This window comes from Salvelinus namaycush, chromosome 19, assembly GCF_016432855.1.
Source record: "Salvelinus namaycush isolate Seneca chromosome 19, SaNama_1.0, whole genome shotgun sequence".
Taxonomy (NCBI): domain Eukaryota; kingdom Metazoa; phylum Chordata; class Actinopteri; order Salmoniformes; family Salmonidae; genus Salvelinus; species Salvelinus namaycush.
The window spans coordinates 13,266,553-13,274,166 of NC_052325.1; the positions used below are offsets into that span (position 1 = coordinate 13,266,553).

The following is a 7,614-nucleotide window of genomic DNA, read 5'->3' on the forward strand; positions in this document are numbered from 1 at the left end:
TAAGCTCAACCAGAATGTTTTCAATATATTTCTTGCTTACAGGTACATAGTGTGACTTGTCATAGTTAACAGTGACTACATCACCATCCTTTCCATCTATATGAACTGTTCTCAGGAGGGGCACATAACTGTCTCCTACCCTTTGATAGGATATGTTACGAATCTCTTTGGCCCGACAGGGATGGCCCGACAGGGATGGTAACGAGACCCGTAACATAACTCATGCAAATTGTAACAGTGACAAAGTAACGATGAGAACGAAATAACACAGACAACTTAATTACCGTCACACTCAGGTTTTTTTTCTAAACACACGGTAGGGGGGGGGGGGCAGGAAAAGGGGCTAAGCTGGACCCAAGGAAAGAACGAATAATAATCCAAAAACACCCCTAAGCTAGACTAGCCTATTTCAACAACAACTAACTAACCAAAAATACAGGGGGTGGTCCGCCCAGTTCTAACTAGTGTATTTAACAAAGTTTACCTACGGGTAGTGTATGCCCATGGGCGACCTGTCTGGTTACCCCCTTTTCCCACCATCAAACAAACACTCAAACACCATAACCAAAAACAATACTCACAGGTGGGGACAACGTGACATGTATCCTAAACCACACAAGAGATCTACAAACATATGGCATTTACAGAGAGATTGCTACACAAAGAGATCGAGCTCCAGAGAAAACAACTGATAGGGTTTTTAAACCAAGGGAAAGGGACTGTGATTGGGTAAGGGAAAAGGAGCAGGTGTCTTCCGATTAGCGACTGATTGATGACTGATTGGGGAATGATGATTGTCACCTGTGAGTAGGGGAGAAGGAGAGAAAAGAAATACACATAGGATACACACAGAATACTTGTATCCGTAACAGGATATGATGTCGGTATACACAAACATGTTGTAAAACCCTGCATGTATATCCGCAGGGAATGGGAATAATTTATCACTCACATACGTCCATTTATTGGAATGCATCCCCAACATGTAGGCTAAATTACCACCGGTCTTTATACCACCCTCATCATCCCCTGAGATTTGTGTACGTTTGTGAATAGGATTGTAGTTCAATAGTATTTCCATATTGTTCAGGGTTAGGAGGCCATTCAACTCAAAGATGATCCTCTCTACAGTTCAATAGAATTGTTTTTTAACCTTTATACGCTTTGGGGGTTCAGATGTCCTTTTACAATAAAAATCGTGGTCCTTATCCTTGATATTATACCAACTATGGGGGTATGTAATCTCGCTGAGACCTACTTCTCAGGCCTCTGATAACTCTATAGGCTTTGGAAAATTGGTTGTATAATTCAAACTTTTGTTATTCCTATATATCTGCAGATGCATTTCTGGGGAGAGTCAGATCAAATCCACTGTGCTCCATGATGCACTCTTGTGTATACTCGAATGATGGTGTTTTTACCATGCATGAGGGTTTAAATTAACCCCCACTGTCTCCACCACCTCCTCCACTAATACCCAACTGTTGAACTTTTGTGGCCAGTTTTTCCAACGGACCAGCAACCATTTTTTATCCTTTCTCTGTTTTGATCCAGAATCTGCGCCACGTGAAAGACTTTGTCTTTACCCATCTTTACCTTCTGGAGTTCCTTCTTATAAAAGGAACCCTCTATAAGTGTCACAGCTCTTGTCGGAATGAGTGGACCAAAGCGCAGCCAGGTAAGTGTTCATGATAAATGTATTAATCAAAAACACTCTAACAAAATAACAAAGACGGAAAACGGAAACAGTCTTGTCAGGTGCAGACACTAAACAGAAAACAACTACCCACAAAACCCAAACGAAAAAGGACAACTTATATATGATCCCCAATCAGAGACAACGATAGACAGCTGCCTCTGATTGGGAACCACACCAACATAGAAATAAAGAAACTAGAATGCTCACCCTAGTATCACCCTGGCCTAACCAAAATAGAGAATAAAACGCTCTCTATGGCCAGGGCGTGACAGTATTCCCCCCCCCCCCCCCCTCAAAGGTGCGGACTCCGGCCGCAAAACCTGACTCTAAAGGGGAGGGTCCGGGTGGGCATCCCTTTACGGCGGCAGCTCTGGTGCGGGACGTAGACCCCCCTCCGCCCGCAGATCCCTCCGCTTTGGTGGCGGCCCTGGTGCATGGACCTTCACTGGAGGAACCGAGGAACCACTAACTCTAACATTTTCAATTCCATTATATCCCAACTTTTAAAAGGAATAAGCATACGCAACCTAAAATCCCCGGTCAGTCCACCATCACGGATGTTACCGTTGCGGATTTTCTCGTTGCTGATATAGAACTTCACGCACCCACATGGAAGTCCATTCTGTCACGCCCTGACCTTAGTTCCTTGTTTATGTCTCTATTTTGGTTTGGTCAGAGCGTGAGTTGGGGTGGGCATTCTATGTTTTGTTCTATGTTTTGTATTTCTAGGTGTTTGGCCTGGTGTGGTTCTCAATCAGAGGCAGCTGTCTATCATCTCTGATTGAGAACCATACTTAGGTAGCCTCTTTCCCACCTGTGCTTGGTGGGTAGTTGTTTTCTGTTTTGTGTATTGCACCTTGCAGAACTGTTCGTGTGTCGCGTTGTTGTTTTTGTTCAAGTGTTCGTATTTATTAAAAGTATTATGAATACTTACCACGCTGCGTATTGGTCCAAATCGTTACACATTCTATCTTTGTATTTTCACCCTATGAAATATTCTTCATGAGGAGTTAGGGGCACCTTCTCAATGGGCCTCGTAGCCCGTGAACAAGCTATACCTCTTTGTGATAACTCTCAGATCGGGACACACCACCTTGTGAAACACATTCCAGTCTTCAATTCTGTAGTCCACTCCTAAGGTCTGGTCTGTATATTCTTCGGCTATGGTATAGAGTTTCATTCTACAGGCCGGGTAATCAAACATACAGTATACCACCATAGTTGCCCATTAGACATCAACACATTTGCGGGCAATATTTGGGTTCTATACATTTTTAGAAAAAGCTTTTTTGGCGCATCGTATATTGATGCTTTATACTCTCCCCTTTCTTTATGGTTTAACCGGGGTCCTGCTTCGGATGTTAAGGTCGTCATGGCGTGTCAGTTATCAAAAAAATCCATGTTTTATTTATTTAGAGTCTTCTGTGGTTTATCTCGAGGTTTCTTGTTGCTCGTAGTGTTCACAGCTCTTTATTTATACTGACAAATACCCTACCCCCCCCCCCCCCCCCGGAAATGACTGTTTCATAAATATTATTGCTGAACAGCAGAGACTCACTACTCTACTCTTTAAAATGTTCAAACACATTCCACAGTTCAACAAGGTCAGTACACATCAATCATATTGACAGCTTTAATGCAAACACATGTTTTACCATAAACAGATGCACTATCAGGTTACATAAGCACTCACTCGATAGCGTGAGAACGGAAGGACGGGATGTACATATATGGGCATAACCACGTGACACATAAAATAGGTCATCAATCACTTTTTGACCTGTGCCGTCTACTGTATTCTCTACTGAGATCAACACCTCGTTCTCACACAGACTTACTACTCCAATGTGGATGGAGGCTCTGGAATCGTGTTCGTTTTTTTCCCGGGATGATGATTTTCTCTTTGATTACAGGGGACCACAGTGAACTTTCCTGGAATGACGTCAGGATCAGGAGTTCTCAGATTAGTGTAGGGATGTAATCTCTGCAATTAACAGCTCTGTTTACAATGCAACTGTTTTGAACGTATTATTTATTTGGGAATTTTGTATGTTTGTTCAAAATAAAAATGTATCACTGTTCTGTGTTGTGATTTTTTCCTCTCTCAATTAATAGAAATAACCCCTTGCTTCATATATCACTGGCAACAAAAGATACACATATTAATGCTGTAATACATTACCAACAGCTTCTTAAAGTATATGAGAAGAAAATATGCAGGTTGTCCTTTATTGAGATGACTCGTGTACTGGAGGCAGCTCTGCATAGTGATCACTAGCTGGCACAACCACAAAGTCATAAAATCAGATTTTAAACCTATCCTTAATGCCCAATGTCACGATCGTTGTAATGATGAGACCAAGGCGCAGCATGCATAGAGTTCCACATAATTTTAATAAAGAGAAACTCACTAAACAAAACAACAAAAGCACAAACGAAACGCGAAGCTACTGGAGTGCACAAAGGCAACTTACTGTAGACAAGATCCCACAACATGCAATGGGGAAATGGCTACCTAAATATGATCCCCAATTATAGACAACGATAAACAGCTGTCTCTGATTGGGAACCATATCAGGCCAACATAGACATACAAACACCTAGATGACCCACCCTAGTCACTATCACGCCCCAACCAACACAGAGAAAAACAGCTTACTATGGTCAGGGCGTGACAGACCCCCCCAAAGGTGCGGACTCCAACCGCAAAACCTGACTCAATAGGGAAGGGTCCGGGTGGGCATCTATGATGGATGACGTAGGGCGTCGGGGGCGGCTCCGGTGCGGGGCGCGTCGCTGGAAGCTCCAGACCGTGGGTCGTCGCCGGAGGCTCCGGACCGTGGATCGTCGCAGGAGGCTCCGGACTGAGAACCCCTGCTGAAGACTCCGGACCGCCGACCGTCGCTGGAGGCTCCGGACCGCCGACCATCGCTGGAGGCTCCGGACCGCCTACCGTCGCTGGAGGCTCCGGACTACCGCCTACCGTCGCTTGAGGCTCCGTACCGCCGACCGTCGCTGGATGCTCCGGACCGCAGACCGTCTCAGGAGGTTCCGGACCGCAGACCGTCTCAGGAGGTTCCGGACCGTAGACCGTCTCAGGAGGTTCCCGGACCGTGGCCCGTCTCAGGAGGTTCCCGGACCGTGGCCCGTCTCAGGAGGTTCCCGGACCGTGGCCCGTCTCAGGAGGTTCCCGGACCGTGGCCCGTCTCAGGAGGTTCCCGGACCGTGGCCCGTCTCAGGAGGTTCCCGGACCGTGGCCCGTCTCAGGAGGTTCCCGGACAGTGGCCCGTCTCAGGAGGTTCCGGACTGTGAAACGTCGCCGGAAGCTCTGGACTGGGAACTGTCGCCGGAAGCTCTGGACTGGGAACTGTCGCCGGAAGCTCTGGACTGGGAACTGTCGCCGAAAGCTCTGGACTGGGAACTGTCGCCGAAAGCTCTGGACTGTGGAGGCGCACTGGAGGCCTGATGCGTGGGACCGGTACCGGTGGCACCGGGCTGATGATACGCATCTCAGGGCGAGTGCGGGGAAGAGGCACAGGATGTACTGGACTGTGGATGCGCACTGGAGACCTGATGCATGGGACCGGTACAGGTGGCACCGGGCTGATGACACGCACCTCAGGGCGAGTGCGGGGAAGAGGCACAGGATGTACTGGACTGTGGATGCGCACTGGAGATCTGATGCGTGGGACCGGTACAGGTGGCACCGGGCTGATGACACGCACCTCAGGGCGAGTGCGGAGAGGAGGCACAGGATGTACTGGACTGTGGAGGCGCACTGGAGATCTGATGCGTGGGACCGGTACCGGTGCCACCGGGCTGATGACACGCATCTCAGGGCGAGTACGAAGAAGAGGCACAGGACGTACTGGACTGTGGATGCGCACTGGAGATCTGATGCGTGGGACCGGTATAGGTGGCACCGGGCTGATGACACGCACCTCAGGGCGAGTGCGGAGAGGAGGCACAGGACGTACTGGACTGTGGAGGTGCACTGGCGGCCTGATGTGTGGGACCGGTACAGGTGGCACCGGGCTGATGACACGCACCTCAGGGCGAGTGCGGAGAGGAGGCACAGGACGTACTGGACTGTGGATGCGCACTGGAGACCTGATGCGTGGGATCGGTATAGGTGGCACCGGGCTGATGACACACACCTCAGGGCGAGTGCGGAGAGGAGGCACAGGACGTACTGGACTATGAAGGTACACTGGAGACCTGGTGTGTATAGCCGGCATCAATTGTTCCGGACCTTTAACACACGTTTCAGGATGAGTACGAGGAACTGGCACAGGTGGCATCGGACAGCTAACACGCTCCTCAGGGCGAATGCCGTCCATACTACGCCAAACCAACAGCTCTCTCTCTTCACTTTCCTCCAATTTGTCCAATAACTCCTCGACAGTCTCTGACTCACCCCTCAACTTCGCCGACTGCTCCATGTGCCCCTCGACTCCTGCCAAGGAAGGTGATCCTGTCCTGCCAGGATTTCCTCCCAAGTTCAGGATCCCTTCCCATCCAGGATCTCTTCCCAAGTCCAGGATACTTCCTCCTCCTGGGCACGCTGCTTGGTCCTTTGTTGGTGGGATCTTCTGTCACGATCGTTTTAATGATGAGACCAAGGCGCAGCATGCATAGAGTTCCACATAATTTTAATAAAGAGAAACTCACTAAACAAAACAACAAAAGCACAAGCAAAACGTGAAGCTACTGGAGTGCACAAAGGCAACTTAATGTAGACAAGATCCCACAACATGCAATGGGGAAAATGGCTACCTAAATATGATCCCCAATCAGAGACAACGATAAACAGCTGTCTCTGATTGGGAACCATATCAGGCCAACATAGACATACAAACACCTAGATGACCCACCCTAGTCACTATCACGCCCCAACCAACACAGAGAAAAACAGCTTACTATGGTCATGGCGTGACACCTAACCTTAAATTAAGACCAAAAAGCGAAATGTTGTTTCCATGAATTTTTGCGATATACTGTGGACAATTTCGACTTTATAGCCAATCTTTTGGAAACTGCTCAGTTCTGCCAGCAGGGCAAGACTCATAACAATAAATGTCAACCTGCAGAAAATACAATAGACGTAGAAAACCCAATAACATTTACTGACTAAGGAATCCTCAATATATCACTATCACAATTTCATACACAATTAGTAATAATTTCTTTGTTTGGGAAGGCATCAAAATCAAAACGGAAGCAGAAATGTCATTCAGTGTATTAGAAGGGCACATAGTATCAAAGCAAGTGCATATTTGATGATTGGCAGGGCAATAGAAAATACCTACTCTTTGCCTGATGCACTTTAGGGGGGGGGGGGGTAGAATCAAACCACAACCACATGCTCATCCCTGACTCCTGCAATATATAGTGCCATCAGAAAGTATTCACAACTTTTGACTTTTTCCACATTTGTTTTGTGTTAGACTGAATTTAAAATGGATTACATTTAGTTTTTTTGACTGGCCTACACACAATACCCAATAATGTCAAAGTGGAATTATGTTTTTTGTCATTTTTACAAATTAATAAAAAATGAAAAGCTGAAATGTCTTGAGTTAATAAGTATTCAACCACTTTTTTATGGCAAGCCTAAGTTCAGGAGTACAAATGTGCTTAAGTCACATAAGTTGCATGGACTCTGTGCAATAATAGTGTTTAATATGATTTTAAAATGACTGCACCCCACAAAAATCTCTGTACCCCACACATACAATTATCTGTAAGGTCCTTCAGTTGAGCAGTGAATTTCAAACAAATTCAACCACGAAGACTAGAGAGGTTTTTCCAAGGTACAGAGTGGCAGGCAGGCAGTATGGTCAGGCAGGCGGGTTCAGAGTCAAGCCAGGCAAGGGTCAAAACTGGGATGACTATCAATTTTTTTTGAAAATGAA

General features: G+C 46.8%; 1 long non-coding RNA gene across 1 annotated transcript; it reads left to right on the forward strand.

The window, feature by feature from the left end:
- The first annotated feature begins 964 nt into the window (after positions 1-964).
- Positions 965-3,778, forward strand: LOC120063742. The gene is made up of 2 exons (XR_005478542.1): positions 965-1,678; positions 3,613-3,778. It is a non-coding gene; the product is annotated as an uncharacterized LOC120063742 (long non-coding RNA).
- The last annotated feature ends 3,836 nt before the right edge of the window (positions 3,779-7,614 follow it).